The following is a 14,720-nucleotide window of genomic DNA, read 5'->3' as shown; positions in this document are numbered from 1 at the left end:
GAGCAAGAAAGAGCATTTATTGATGGAAATCATGGATTTAAATTGTGTACATTGTGGAAAACAATTCAAAGACATTTCATTGGACAGAGGAGAAACCCCCTTTTAAAAGCGCTCTCTGTGAGTAGAGTCAGGTACACCACAGTTGTTATAATCTTTGTTTTGGGTTTCTGTCCTTGAAGAGCCTGAGAGCCAGGCTCCAGCAGCCTGAGAAACTGGTTGCTTTCTTGGTTCCCAAGCCAACAATAGCTATGTCAATAAAAACAAGGAAGATATTTTCAGAGCCATCAAAGATAAGTTAAGTAGGTCAAACAACATGATGATGGGTTATTAGCATTAACTTATATTAAAAAAAGAGAACAACATAACAAATTTTAATATTCCCTCTTTTTATTAGGCATTGGGTAACTTTCTAGTTGCCATTTCAATGAAACTCAATAGCTAATCTTAGTTGGAAGCAGCCCCCTTGCCTTAGACCATGAGGAAAATTAAACCACAGCTCTCCCTTAGTTTAATCAAAGTCTGCAGAAGCCTAACTGCAATGTGCAAGTGGGAGAGAAAAGGTATAAGCACAAAAAGTCTGCAAAACCTAGGGGATGGAGACAGAATTCAAGCTTCAGTAAGTATTTACTATTTCTGCTTTGTTGAAACAAAGCAATCCAAAACATTAGCAATTCATGTCATGCTCCTGCACTGATTGCCACGCCTTCTGAAAGCCCAAAGCTCTTCTAAGCAAGGGAAAAGCTTCATAGCTCTTCAATGAACATGAAAGAGTAGCTTTACAGAAATTTAGCCACAACATGTTCAATAATTTCAGTGGAATCAAGCATATCTACACATTACCCTTTAAAAATGAACCGAAATAAGAGAAAAACCTTTTTGTGGTTGTTTCTATAATTTTTGTACATTATATGAATAGTAGATACATTTCATTAAAACTGTAATGTTGAGGAGGAAGGACCACACTTTTCTAATTACAGTTCTTCATAGATGAAAAATATTAAAATAATTTGTAACCAGTGTTCTGGAATGTTGTTTCTCTTTCATTTCAAAACTCAGGTAGGAATATTTAAGATCTAAATTACCTCTTGGGTGATACTTGGGGCTTATTAACACCACCCCATACCCTCCCGCCCCTCTCTCAATTCTGTTAAAATTGATTCATTAATTTTTAATCTAAAAACAATTAATGTAGGGTGTGAAAGGTTAATCTTAAGGTCTGATACAAAGGGGATGGCAGGCACCCTTATGAGAAGCAGACTGGCTCTGATCTTTTGCAAACAAAGTGGAGATGTTGTTCTGCTATGGATGAAGGGGCTCATTATCCCAAAGACAATTGCCCAGATGCCACACCAGTGAGGTCACACAAAACATAGCTGTGATTGCTGAACCATTATTGGAACTAATTAACAGTTGAAGCTGCAGACAGCCGTTTTGTACAGACCTCCACTTAGATGCATAGTCTTCCCATCCCATCAGGGTTAAGCATTAAGTCACACTCTTTTTTGCTGCTGAGTGAAAACATTATCCTACCCATCCGAAGAATAAACACTTTGGTGTTACTTTTACAGGATTAAAATTCATCCTTTCAGTCATCTTGTACATATTGAGGGACATCAATCGTTTTTATCTCCATATCAATTAATGATTTGAAATCTCTCTTGTTTAATACAGAAAAAGACTATATCATAAATTAAGAGTAAGCCTGAAGTTCTAAAAAGGGCCAACTCACACTAAGAGAAAGCAACATTTAAATTTTCCATCATGACTATTTTTTCTGCTGTCTCTCATTCTGGATTACATTCCTTACTTAACAAGGTGAAAGACCTTATGAATTGAGATCTATCTGGTGCATTCAGAGACCAATCTATTTTTTAGCCACACCTACTTTACAGGGGTATTTTAGTCAATAATGCAGCAGTAAATTCTACACTTGCAAACTTACAGGCCTCTGCAGACTCTCCCTTGATTTTAATGTGTATTTCAACATGAGTGCACACAGCCATCCAAGTCGAGGTCACTGAAGCAACCAGGGATTTTCCACAACAGCAGTACACAGGCCAGATAGGTAGTTTTTAAATAGTCTTTTCCAGACGTTTTAATTTCTTCCAGCTTCCTCAACTGACATCTGGTATGTTCTTAATGCCTTGAAAAGCAGCCTTTGAAACTTGGCAATTTTTCATTTCTATAACAAAATTGAGAGAAGTTTCAACTTTTTGTCCTTGTGAATTCAAGTCAAGCTTGTTACATCTCTATAGTCAAGAAATACTTAATATCTTTTAAAAATTTGGGTTATCTTGGGGAAAAAATGGGTATGTCTTTCCTTTCAAAGTTGGTTACATTTAATCAGAACATTCAGGATAATTTTCTAAGAGAAAGTGAATTATTCTGGGGGTTTTTGCCTTTTTTTTACCAAGGGAAAAAGATTTTGTTTTTTCTTCTAAGCTGATGTGGGAGACCTTTCCTGCTTTTTTTCCCCCCTCATTTCACTCACTGAACCAAAAAAAACAGCTGTCTCAGTCTCAGATGGCTAGCTTTATTCTCTGAATCATTTGACCATTACAGGATCTCTTTTCCAAGACTGATGTCATTCAAGGAACATGTAAACAAGGAACACGTAAAAGCCTGAATCCCAGAACGGCTAAGGTTAGAAGGGATCACAGTGGGTCATCTGGTCTAACCTCCTTGCTCAAGCAGGACCATCCTGGAGCACTTGGCACAGGTTTGTGTCTAGATAGCTCTTGAGTACCTCCAGAAAGGGAGACTTCACAACCTCTCTGGGCAACCTGTTCCAGTGCTTGGTCAGCTGCACAGTAAAAAAATTCTTTGTATTCAGGTGGAATTTCCTGGGCATCAGTTACTGCCTGTTGCCTCTTGTCCTATTGCTCAGCACCACTGAGAAGAGCCTGGTCCATCCTCTTACATCTGAGGAGGCCCTCTCAGCTGTCTCTTTTCATGGTTGAATAGGCCAGCTCCCTCAGCCTTTCCTCATAAGAGAGATGCTCCAGTCCCTTAATCATCTTTGTCACACCTTGCTGGATCCGCTCCATGTCTCTTTTGTCCTGAGGAGCCCAGAACTGGGCACAGAACTCTAGATATGGCCTCACCAGACCTGAGCAGAGAGGTAGGATCACCTCCTTTGACCTGCTGGAATGTTCTTCCTAATGCACCTCAAGACATCATTGGCCTCTTGCCACAAGGACACTGCTGGCTCGTGGACAGCTTATTGTCCACCAGGATCTCCAGGTCCTTCTCTGCAGAGCTGCTTTCCAGCAGCTCAGCACCCAGCTTGTCCCAGTGCAGGAGGTTATTCCTCCCTAGGGGCAGGACCCTACACTTGCCTTTGCTGAATTTCAGTTGGTTCATCTCGCCCATCTCTCCAACCTGTTGAGGTCCTTGTGAATGACATCAAATGGAGAGAGGGTTGCTTCCTAATATCCATCTGTGCTCTGTTTTGCCTCTTGCCTGCCACTTGGAATTTCTGCCCACCCCTGAAGTTTTTGAAATCCTTGTTTCTTTTCAGAAGGCTCATGTTACACAGAAGCTAATACAATATTTATTTTCTTAGCCAATAATGTTAAATAACTTCAGGTTTTGGTTGGGGTATGTTTTTTCCCCCATACCTTCTCACTAGTCTTTTTGTCAGGTTTACTTACCATAAATATGTATCACTTGGGCTAAGATTGCCTAGCTTTAAAATCTAGCCATGCATTTAAATATGTATATATTATATGTATATATATATATATATATATGTATATATATGCATGTATATATATGTATGTATGCATGCATTTAAGGGAGTGTTACATTGGATAGTCTTTGTAGTGATCTGTCAGGTTTTTCCGACCATATGACGGCAATCAACAGATTCCATTCTTTGGGAAAAAAAGTCAAAGGCGAGTAGTAGAAATGGTTAGTGATGGCAAAGTAAAAATACAAAGAAATCCAAGAATGAACCTCTGGAAACCTCTAACAGTTGTCACAGATTGGTTGTAAATGGGTAAAAACTACACTGGAAAGAAGATACAGTGATAATATTCGTAGGGTCTGCAAGAGTACTCCATACAACATAAATCCAGTCAGAGAAAATGTCCAAAGATTAAGAATAGCTATTTTTAATACCTAGTAGATAGTAGCATATATCTTTTGGATATCTAGACCTGGGAATGACTGCTTTCAAACAAACCCTAACTATAAAATTGTCATGGTCTTCTTTTTTACATATGCATGTCTTTTCATGCCTTTGCTTTTTTCACAGTTCAAAGACTGATTTATTACCAGAGGAAAACCTGTGAGAAAAGCAAAAAACGCAGGATTCATTCAGGTTGTGGTCTAGTTCCAGTATTGAGATCCCCTATCTCACTAAAATTATTCTGTATGTTTGAGCTTTAGTGATTCTGGAGATTTTAATATGGAATAGATAAAAGACAGAAGAAGAGAGCAAACTCAAGGCCTGACGTAGGGAATGCTATACTTCAGATTTTTAAATGCTGATTCAGTGCTTGCCAGTCCAACTTACTAAATAATTTCTAGCAAGAATCTAATATATTCATGTACTGCTCCAGAGTGCACAGTGTCTGATTCATAAAGGTGTGAATCTTTTGAAAAGTCTGCTTTTAAAAAAGTTATTTGGATTTTTTTATGGAACAACTTAAAATATTTCAATCATTGAAGCAGCCTTCTGAAAAAAATCAAGTTTGGGTTTAAAGATATAAGTATATTGGATATGCAAAGCTCTAGGTTTTGCCTGTTTTCATATTATTATGTATAACATTACGCCGCTATAATCTAATATTCTGTTATGGTGTCACAAAACAAGAAAAGAGAGCAACCTCATTACAGATTAGCAGGAACATAGAAGCTGAAAAGGCTTTACAGAATATATACATACATAATGCATATTGAAAACTTGAAAATACTGGAGTCCTGGATTTGCTTGAAAATTAGAGCAAATATTTTATAGATCTATCAGTTCCATGTATAAAGAACCTCCAAAGCAGACAAGAATAGGAATGAAAAGGAAAGATCCTCAAGTTTTAATGTCAATGCATCTCTAGTAACAACTATTTAAGGTGAACTTGCAGAACAACAAGATGGAACACTACATAAACACTTTTAAGGGGAAATTTGAAATGATTCATTTTTTATCAGTAACAGAAATAAAAGTCACAATGCTATGATGCTAGGAGACTAAATACCTTACTTGATGAAGCATACGCACACCTTTGTAGAACCACTAGAGAGCAACAAAGATGGGAAACAGAAGGTCTATTAAAAGAAAGAAGAAAAAAGGTCCTGGAGAAATTGAGCATGAGCTTGACATTCTCTGCTTCCAGTCACAGTTTTGTCTGCAGTGTGTATGGATGCTTATATTCTTGACAACTTACCTTTTAGCACTATGATGACAGAAGTTTGCTGCTTCTGCAGATGGTGAAGTTGACATCTTCGAAATAATTTAACTTACAACCATTAATAATTTAATAAAAAATAAACGTTAATATAAATACATTTAATAAATTAAGATAAATTTGAAAATTTAAAATTTTCACTAAAAATAATTATACCTACTAGGTCTCATAAACCAAGTCCACGAATATAAAGCACACAACTGTTATCTGTTCCATCAGAAGGCGAACAAGCTATATAAACTACAATTATATCTTTCACCCTCCTCATACTACACAGAGATGCCTCTTTTGAAGACCTATCATAAAGTTGGCTCAGTAATAAGTAAATAGAGAGGTATTCTGTTGCTTCCCAACAGTATGACTCTTCATGTGGTGTTTCTGCCCAGGGTATATATTTTACATTTATTCCCTATAGGGTCAGAGTGTGATCCAACAGTCCTCTGGTGAAATACCTTAATGATACTTTAATGGACTGCAAAAGACAATACTGAAACAGACGCTCATATGACTGCAGTGTAAGAGTATGTCCTACTACAGTGTCTGGATTACAACTTAGATAAACATTAGTAAAGATAGTATTACAGTTGGCAGAATATTTGTCGCACAAAAAGAGTACTTTGAATCAGAATATGCAAGAAATTATACTGAATTTTACTAGAAACAAACTCCAAGGAACTATCAGTATAGCAGAGCCATGGGAATGAAAGTCCATTTGTATTCCTGCTTGGCTAGGTTTGGACAACTTGAACAACTTTATAGATAAAATATACTGTTCAACAGCAGTGGTTAATGTTACCGTGGAATCTACTAATGAGGACATACATTACTACATTCGTTTTACCACTTTATTGCATGCTGCTTTAAATTGTGTTTCTGTTTACTAAAGATGTACAAAATCACAAGACCTTAGGAAAGTATTTTGAATTTAGTAAAAGAGGCTGTTCAGATGATAAAGCAAATTATCATGGAAAAGTAGCAGTTAGGTTTTTTTTTTTTTAAAGGTTTAAAAATTTTAAAAGTTTCACAACTTATAATAGCAGGCATAATGGTAAGCCACCAGAGCATTCTGGGTCCAAGTTCTAAGGCAGCAATAAGTGCTTACCACAAGTTGTCCTTAAATTGTAGAATGGAGTAATGTGGATGCTCTATGATTGTAAGCATGTATATCTGGACTATAACCTAGGTTTAGTAATTTTTTTCCTATTTCTTTCTGGGCTGAATATACCATATATTTTCTCCAATATTAACCATCCCTCTCTTTCCTTTCCAATTTGTGCAGCAAGCAACCAGCTACCCATCCATCACCCTTCTACCCTATCTCTGTCATATGTTGGAGCCTGGCTCTCCCACTCTGCTCACAGAGACAGTGAGATTTGCTATTGACAGACTCAATTTACACTATATAGTCTTTGAAAATATAAATATCTTTGACTCAAGACAGCAGTGTCTCTGAACGTATCAGAATATTATGGCTTTCAATGGTTCTTATACGGTACAGAGAAGTAATAGACCAAACTGGAACTACTACAGAGTAGTACTTTTTGGCAACTATACTAATTTTCTAAGCTTTCTTTGACACTGTTAATGTCTGGGGCAGGGAGTGGCAGGGGGTGAAAGGGGAAGACAGAAACTACTCCTCTGTCTCAAACCTAATTCAATGACATCCTGAAATAACTGTGTGTATTTCTTTCCTTGGACATGTATTTCCCAGAGAAAAATTGATCTATTTCTATCCCAACCTGTTTGACAGGTACAGTAATTTCACGATTACAAGCCGCACCATTTTGACTAAAATTTTGCTCCCACACCAGAAATGCGGTTTACACTCAGGGGCGGCTAATATGTGAATAATTTTCTGACATTTACAACCCCGGAAGTGCCAGCCAGGGTGCTGAGCAGAGCACTTGCCAGTAAAACCCGGGATTGCGCGATTGTTACAAATTGGTTACTCTGTTTTGCGGCAGGTGGAGCCAGGCTCTGTGCCGACAGCGCGGGGTCGGGGGAGAAGGCTGGGGAGCTCCCTCCTTCAGGCAGCACAGCCCGGGGGAGAGACGGGGGGCTCCCTCCTACTGGCCCTGCGGCTCGGGGAGAGGCAGGGGTCTCCCTCCTGTTGGCCCCACGGCTCAGGGGGGAGGCGGGGGGCTCCCGTCCTCGCCTGCCGCCGCCACCGCAGGAGCAGGCAGGCTCCCGTCCCTGCCTGCCATGGGAGCCGGTGGGCTCCTTCCCCTCCTGCCGCCACCGCCACGGGTGCCAGCGGGCTCCGTTCCCCCCTGCCACCACGGGGCAGCGCTGGGCCGAGACAAGTGACCCCAGTGGCTGCAGCGGCCAGCCCCGAGCGGCCCTGCCGAGTGGCAGCGCCGAGTTGGGCCACCTGGCCCCATCGGCAGCCCTGAGCGGGCTGAGTCCTCACGGCCCAAGCTGAGCCAGTAAACACCCTGATCCCGCAATTCTGTTACTAATTGGCAACTTTGTTGCACACGGGTCTTCGCTGTGAATGATAGAGTGGCTTATAATTGGGTGCAGCTTGTGTATGAACAAAGAACAAAATGTTGCCGACACCCGGAGATGCAGCTTATAGTCAGTGTGGCTTGTAATCGTGAAATTACTGTATATGCATTTGAATAGGGTAAAAATGCAGGAAGGATTCAAAAGCCAGGAAATAGAAATCAAATACATGCCCATCCTCTGTGTAACTGGATCTGTACCACAGGAAAGGGAAGAAAGTAAAGGAAAAGGGAAAGGGGGGGAAGGGAAAGATCAAGTAAACCAAAACCAGGCCCTCCCAGTTTTCCTGGACAGTGATAAAAGCAATGAGATCAACGGTGGGGTTTCTAGGAAGAAATCTGGCATTTCAAAGTACAGTAATTTCATGACTACAAGGCACACCCTTTTGAATAAAATTTTGATCGAAACCTGGTAGTGCGCCTTATAATCCGGTGTGCCTTTTATATGGACAAAGTTCAGAAATTTGCCAACCTGGAAGTGTGACCCGCGGGCCAAGCCATAAGGGTGGGCGGGAGCGGGCCACCTCAGACTTGCCCAGCTGGCAGCCGCCGCGCAGGGAGGGTGGGAGCAGGCAGCCACGGCCACCCTGAGCCAACCCGGAAGTGCGAGCCACGAGCTGCGGCCACCCCGAGCCACAGTGCAAGCCATGCCTCGCCAGCCGTGCCAGCCAACGCCAGGGTAGGCAGGAGTGCCGGGTCCCGCACACAGGGAGGGCACCTGGGGTTGCGTTTATAGGCTACACCAATCTGTGAAAAATGTTTGCAAATTGAGCACCTGCCAGTAAACCCTGCGATCGCGCGACTCCATTACTAATTCATTACTTTGTTGTGCGTAGACCCTCACTGCAAAAAAAAGTGTGCCTTATATTCCGGTGCACCTTATATATGGACAAAGTTCAGAAATTTGCCGACACCCAGAAGTGCGCCTTATAATCTGGTGTGCCTTATAGTCATGAAATTACTGTAATCCCTCCCTTGTGCTCCACAGGAGATTGGTCTTCCTTGCAACAGCAGAATATAGAAAGATTTTACTTTTTTGGGCTGAGAAGATTCCAGAGTTTCCAGGAACCACAGCTTGCTTCATTTCTATGTAGAAGTTGTGGTAATTGAACCCAAAGTAGACTATTTTACAGTGCCTTAAGGAAAATAAATGAATGTAGCACCAACCACTGTATTATCCCTAATTTAACTCCAATTGCATTCCCTACACTGGTGTTTGGTTCTCCCAGTACCCATAACACTTGCTATATAATCTTTGAACCATGGCGTGCAAATCCAGGTTACATGCTTAGGTCACCAGTGATAATGCAATCAGATCCAAGGCAGTCCAGTCTTAGACAGCCCTCCTTTGCTCTTCTCTGAACTCTTTCCTCTTTTACCCATGCTCAGTTCAGGAAGCACAGTGCACTGCCAGTCTCTCAGAAGGAGGTTTGGAAAAGCTGTACATGGCACCAGGCAAACATTAACCGGTATATGCACAGCCTGGCTGGAAAGAGGAAGAGAAAAGCAATGCTTAAGGAAATTAACTTAGCCTTCCCAGTTATGTAAGTGCCTGCTGCCCAGGGTATGCTCCTCTACATGAATCACTTACATTCTGTCCTTTTTTGCTGCTAGCACTGATTAAAATTCCTTTCCAACTCTTCTTCAACCTTCTTTTGAATCAAAGTCATCTCATAATAACCTCAGCAAATGCTACCACCACACTGCAGTTATTTTTTCTTCAGACAAAGCTATTTGCCCATTTCATTCCAAGTAGTTTCACAGTAATGGAAACGCCATTCAGAGATGAATAACTTAATTCTTTCTCTTAACAGCCTTCACTATCTCTTGCATTTGATTTGGCATCTTTGCTAGCTCAGTCTATGTTTAACAGATACTTCTTGGTGTAAATACCTTATTTTCTAAAATATTTGTACAGTAGTTAGGCAAAATTATGCTTTTTTAACTGGTTTCATTTCAAGGAGAGTGCTATGGACAAGAAGATAATTCAAGTCATTACCGCCTGTCAACCAAGATCTGTTCACTACGACTTTTCAGGTAATTACAGTTTTTTAACATTTATAATGTAAAGTGTATAGAGAAACAAATGGGATTAGCAGCATAGAACAAGCTCTAAAGCAATGAGTATAGAGCACAAGAATGATATCGTTTATTTGGAGAAAGACTATCCAATATAATTGTTTGAAGTATAAGTATATTGCCATTTACTGGACAGCTTCATCTAATTCACATTAAGCTTTTATAAAAAGGCATTATTATTTTGGAATTTAGTCCTTCTGATAAAGGATAGAGTGGCATGATATCAGTCACATGTGTCCATGTTGTCAACACTGTAGAATTTAGAAATCTAATTCAAGGAGAGATCTGCTCCATTTGGTGTCAAACTTCTAACACAACTCTGTTCAACAAAAATACACAACAATCAGCATCTTGTTCCAGAAACTCCTGGAGCACAGTTGGCTTTGTCTTACCTTCCCATGCAAACGTAACAAGAAATAACGACCAGTATATGCCAAGTACTTGTCCAAATGCCAGAAATATACATAAATGTGTATGTATGCTAGCTTAAAAGGAATGTTAAGGTGTCTTTGTGGATAGTTTCATTCTTATGATCTCCCTGTCATAAGGAATCACAGTTATAAGGTGATACCAAGGTATTTAATTCCACAAATTAACACTGCTCTGTCTGTTGCCTATTCTTTGGTCAGGCCAAATAATTCATATACCCAGTCTTTTTTTCCTTCTGGAACCACCAGAAACTGTTACTTTTGAATAAGGGACTGTTCGGAATGACAACCTAACTCAATCCGATGGCCACATCTTGAGACACTCCTGTTGTTCACAGCCTTTCTTTTCTATTGCAGGTACTTCTAGCCTCATTTTTGTGGATTAAGGGTAGCAACCAAGATCCCAAAAAATACCAAGGTTTGGTCTGATTTGCCTTCATTGCCTCATCTATATCTCCAATTCCTTACTCACCCAGATATTTGGTTTTTTGTTTGTTTGTTTTTTATTATGGAGTCATCTTTTGTTTGCAGTTTCTACTTGAACAATCGTCACAGATGACAAATCACACTTCACTGTCCCCATCCTGTAATTTAGCAGAGTTAAGAAGGCATCAGAGGTTGAACCTATAAGCTCCTTTAGTAGGCAGTCAAGTATTTTTATGTCCTTTTCCACCAAATTATTATGTATAAACTCATAGACTTTACAAGCTGCACCACTGCTCAGTGCAACTGCGTAGACTCCTGACTGGTACTTTCTCTGATACTACTACAACTCTTTCCCACGAGTGGCCCAATTTTTTGGAAATAACTTGGCAAATTTTAAAAGCTTCCATAATGTCATTCTTTAATTGTAGAAAGGACATAGTATCTATGACAGTTCAGGCATATTGTTTTCAGTCTTAAAGGTCCTTCCTGTATTCTTTATAACCTCAGCATTACCAGATTTAGCAGTCTCAATTCCATTTTCACTTTTTTTGCTTTTTTCCTCACTTCTTTTAAACATTTCTGTTATGTGTTTCTTTTTATCATAGAGAAGCAGCTTCCACTAAAACATTTGTACACGTAGCACTGCCAGAGTATATGAAGTACTCCAAAACTAGCCACATATAAGACTAATACCAAACAATCTTGGTGTTTGTTGTAATATAATGCTTGCAGGCATGATAGAAAACAAAACGCTATTTAAACTGTGTCCTGATTATTTTCCAGAGAGTTTCAACTCTGAATGGGTCTCTTCTTGCTCTCATTCTTCTTCTCAGATTATGATTTTAGTTTGTTTTATCCCTTTATGATATATGGGCCAATATCTACTTAGCCAGAGATTGGCAGAGGGAGTCCATTTCATTTAGTGTCTATGTTTTAACCTCAGCTTTTCACCATCAGGGCCTCTGTGCTTCAAAAGTCTATCAAGTTGGCTTACAGCAGGATGGCTAAGATGTAACTCTCTTACCTCAAGCTGATTCACAAACACCTGTCCACTGGCATCACAAGTATTAATGCATTGCTGCACCCAGTAGAAGCAGAGAATTAGTGCTTCTGGTGGCTTTTGAATCAATTTAATCAGACTAACCATATGGGTCATTTCAACTCTCTTCTCAAATCTGTAATAATTACTGCTTTTGAATCAGTCATTGCCAGCCAGCTGCACTGAACTAGAGTTCTATGACTGGCTCCTAATTAATTGTCATTTCTGAGTAAATAACAATCATGATCAGACAGATTAAAAGAATTTTCCCTTCCACCCACAATTATGAGCATTAAAAAAAATACTGGATGTATCCTTGGCGTATCTTGCTCAGAACAAAAAGTTGGAACTCATGTTACTGTTTATAACAAATGCCACTTGTTTATACAGAGCAAAGCTTTCTCAACCCAGAACTCTGTCTCTTTCTTGAAGAAAACTACTTCCAGCACATCAATTAGTATAGGGTAATTTGAGTTCAGCCAAGTTAACAAAAGGTTTTCTTACAAAGAAAAGGAGAGCCAAACTGAAAGGCTATTAGAAGGCAACATACTTGTTAACATGCAAAAGTTGCAGGTAGATACAGAGACATCTTCGGTTTACATCTCACAGCATTTTCATTAAATTTTAAGAGCAACAAACAAACAAAAAAGCTCCACACAAAACCCAGGAATACTCACCAGTCTCTAAATTAGTAGCCTATCCCTCCCAGTAGTTGCTTTAAGTTTTATATTAAAGTCTGTCCACAAGCCCCTTCCTGCTGGCTCCCAACCACCCTTATGTGTGGCACAGAGAGGCTGGGGCTGCATAGGAGCAGCTTGGCAGCACCCTGGCTCCAGAGGCAACCACACCCATAATATGATTTGTGTGTTAACTTAAGGCAGAGCAGGGATTTGGGTTCTGCTCCGCTCACCACATCAATTAAGTATATAACAAAACAGGGCTTCACAGAATCACAGGAAGTTTTGGGTTGGAAGGGAGAGATCATCTTACTAAGAGATCATCTACTTGCAACTCCCCCTGCCATGTACACTCTTTGCTATACCAGGTTTCTCAGACCCCCATCCAAACAGGCCTTGAACACCTCCAGCGATGGGGCACGTACAGTTTATCTGGGCAATCTGTTCCAGAGCCACACCCACCCTCACAGCAGAGAACTTGCTCCAAATAATCTATTCTAAACTTCTTGTCATTTAATGTGTGCAGTTAAGAAAATTATGAATACATAATGGTGTATATTTTTCTCTGCGTGTATGGTTTGACGCAGAAGCCGCCCAGCAGCACCTCACGACCAACGGGGCTGTCACGCCGGAGGCCTCGGTGGGTGGCGGCGGAGGCTGCGCTGCGGCGCCGTTCCTGGGGGCACATCGCCACCTAGCAGCGGTCCCGCGCAGCCTGCAGCGCCCAGCAGAGCCGCGAAACTGGGTTCAATTAGCGCTCCAAGCACTCCGACCCTGCCCTGCTGCGGGCGGCAGGTGCAGGCAGAGGAGGGAGGAGAGCCGGGCGGCAGCCGGCCCGGCGCCTCCCCCGCCCTGTGCCCGGCCTGGACCTGCGGGAGTCCTGCAAAGGGCAGGTCTCGGCGCCCTTGTCCCTCGGGTGTTTGCGCAGCACTTGGCAGCACCCAGCCCCTCGCTGCCCTTCTGTTCCTACGCGTCAGTGCTCTGGACCCATCTCACGTGGTCTCTTTTTCACCCAGTGAACAGCCCCCGGTGTAAGATAATTTCTGGGTAGCCAATCTCCTGGGGGGGAAAAAAAAATCAGTAATTCAAAGTTCCTTGAATTATTGTCTTAGTTTCTTCATTGTACGGCTTGGAGTGTTATACCCTGCATGGGTCTGGTCGTCATCTCCTCTCCCACCATCAGCCAGCCTCTCCCTAGCAAGGTGGTGTTAGGATGTGGCTGTAGAGCAGCATCCATCTCGCTCCCATCTGCAGGGTGGAAGAGAAGAAGTTTTAGTGTTTGCACCCTGAGTGTCCCAAATAGATAGACATAGATAGCGGGGGTGGTGTAAAACCCCACACTTGGTGAGAAGGAGGGCTGAAGGAATGCATAGGAACTCAGCAGGTGGAGAAGAGAATAATTTCAAATATTATGTCAAGATGAAATAATTATTAAATTCTTTTAACCATGCTTTGTGGGCATCTTTGCATATGAGCACACAAGCAAGACAGAGACACATTCAAGGATATTTTTAAAATATCTTTGAAGTGGGATTTCTTCATGCATTTCCTAGGCAAAAAGTATTGAGCTTTGCTATCTAAACTCCTTATCTTTGTCTTGCAAAATTTAAGGGTTTTTCCCACATTTCACACTACCATTTTTTAAGAAGTGAGGACTTTTGGGGACATCAGTACCAAGTTTGGTACTGCCCCAGGTAACTTGAGTTTAACTTTATATTGTTAAAAAGTGCTACAATTTTTCAGTACCAAACATCTATTTTCATCAGTAATAGATTGCTTTACCATTATAACAAAATAAAGGTAACATACTATGTGGAACCAACTGTATCTCCTCATAAATGGGACTGAAATTATTTGAAGGTTTTCAGTGAGGACACCAGCTCAATCATTTACCTACAATGCTTGACAGGAAGAAAAAAAAATGCATGCAGTTATTTTAATCAATATCCTCTTCTATCCACAAGTCACCTACATGTCCTAGAATAAAGAAAAGAGAATGCATTCGCCAGGTGGCTAACATGTCTCACAGCCAACTACTGAGACTGAAGGGAACAAATCCTTTTGTGTACCTGAGCAGACCTGAAGTCAAAGGCACCCATCACTGATTTAGTGTGCAGTACTGTACATCGACACTAGCTATTGTTTGCTCTATAAACCAC

The 14,720-nt window shown here is 40.9% G+C and overlaps 1 long non-coding RNA gene across 3 annotated transcripts in view; it reads right to left on the bottom strand.

Moving 5' to 3' along the window:
* Positions 1–12,996, bottom strand: part of LOC116996495 — a 39,358-nt gene extending 26,362 nt beyond the window's left edge. For 2 of the 3 annotated variants that reach the window (XR_004417945.1, XR_004417946.1), the window contains exons 1-2: positions 12,562–12,996; positions 1,943–2,182 (exon numbers count right to left, since the gene is read on the bottom strand). This is a non-coding gene — a long non-coding RNA (uncharacterized LOC116996495). The remainder of the gene's footprint in view (positions 1–1,942; positions 2,183–12,561) is intronic. The other variant, XR_004417947.1, reaches the window with a different exon arrangement.
* Between the last annotated feature and the right edge of the window lie 1,724 nt (positions 12,997–14,720).

The sequence above is a fragment of the Catharus ustulatus genome, chromosome 5 (genome assembly GCF_009819885.2).
Source record: "Catharus ustulatus isolate bCatUst1 chromosome 5, bCatUst1.pri.v2, whole genome shotgun sequence".
Lineage (NCBI taxonomy): Eukaryota > Metazoa > Chordata > Aves > Passeriformes > Turdidae > Catharus > Catharus ustulatus.
Note: the sequence above shows the minus strand (reverse complement) of the source record. Positions and strands in the feature narration are given on the sequence as shown.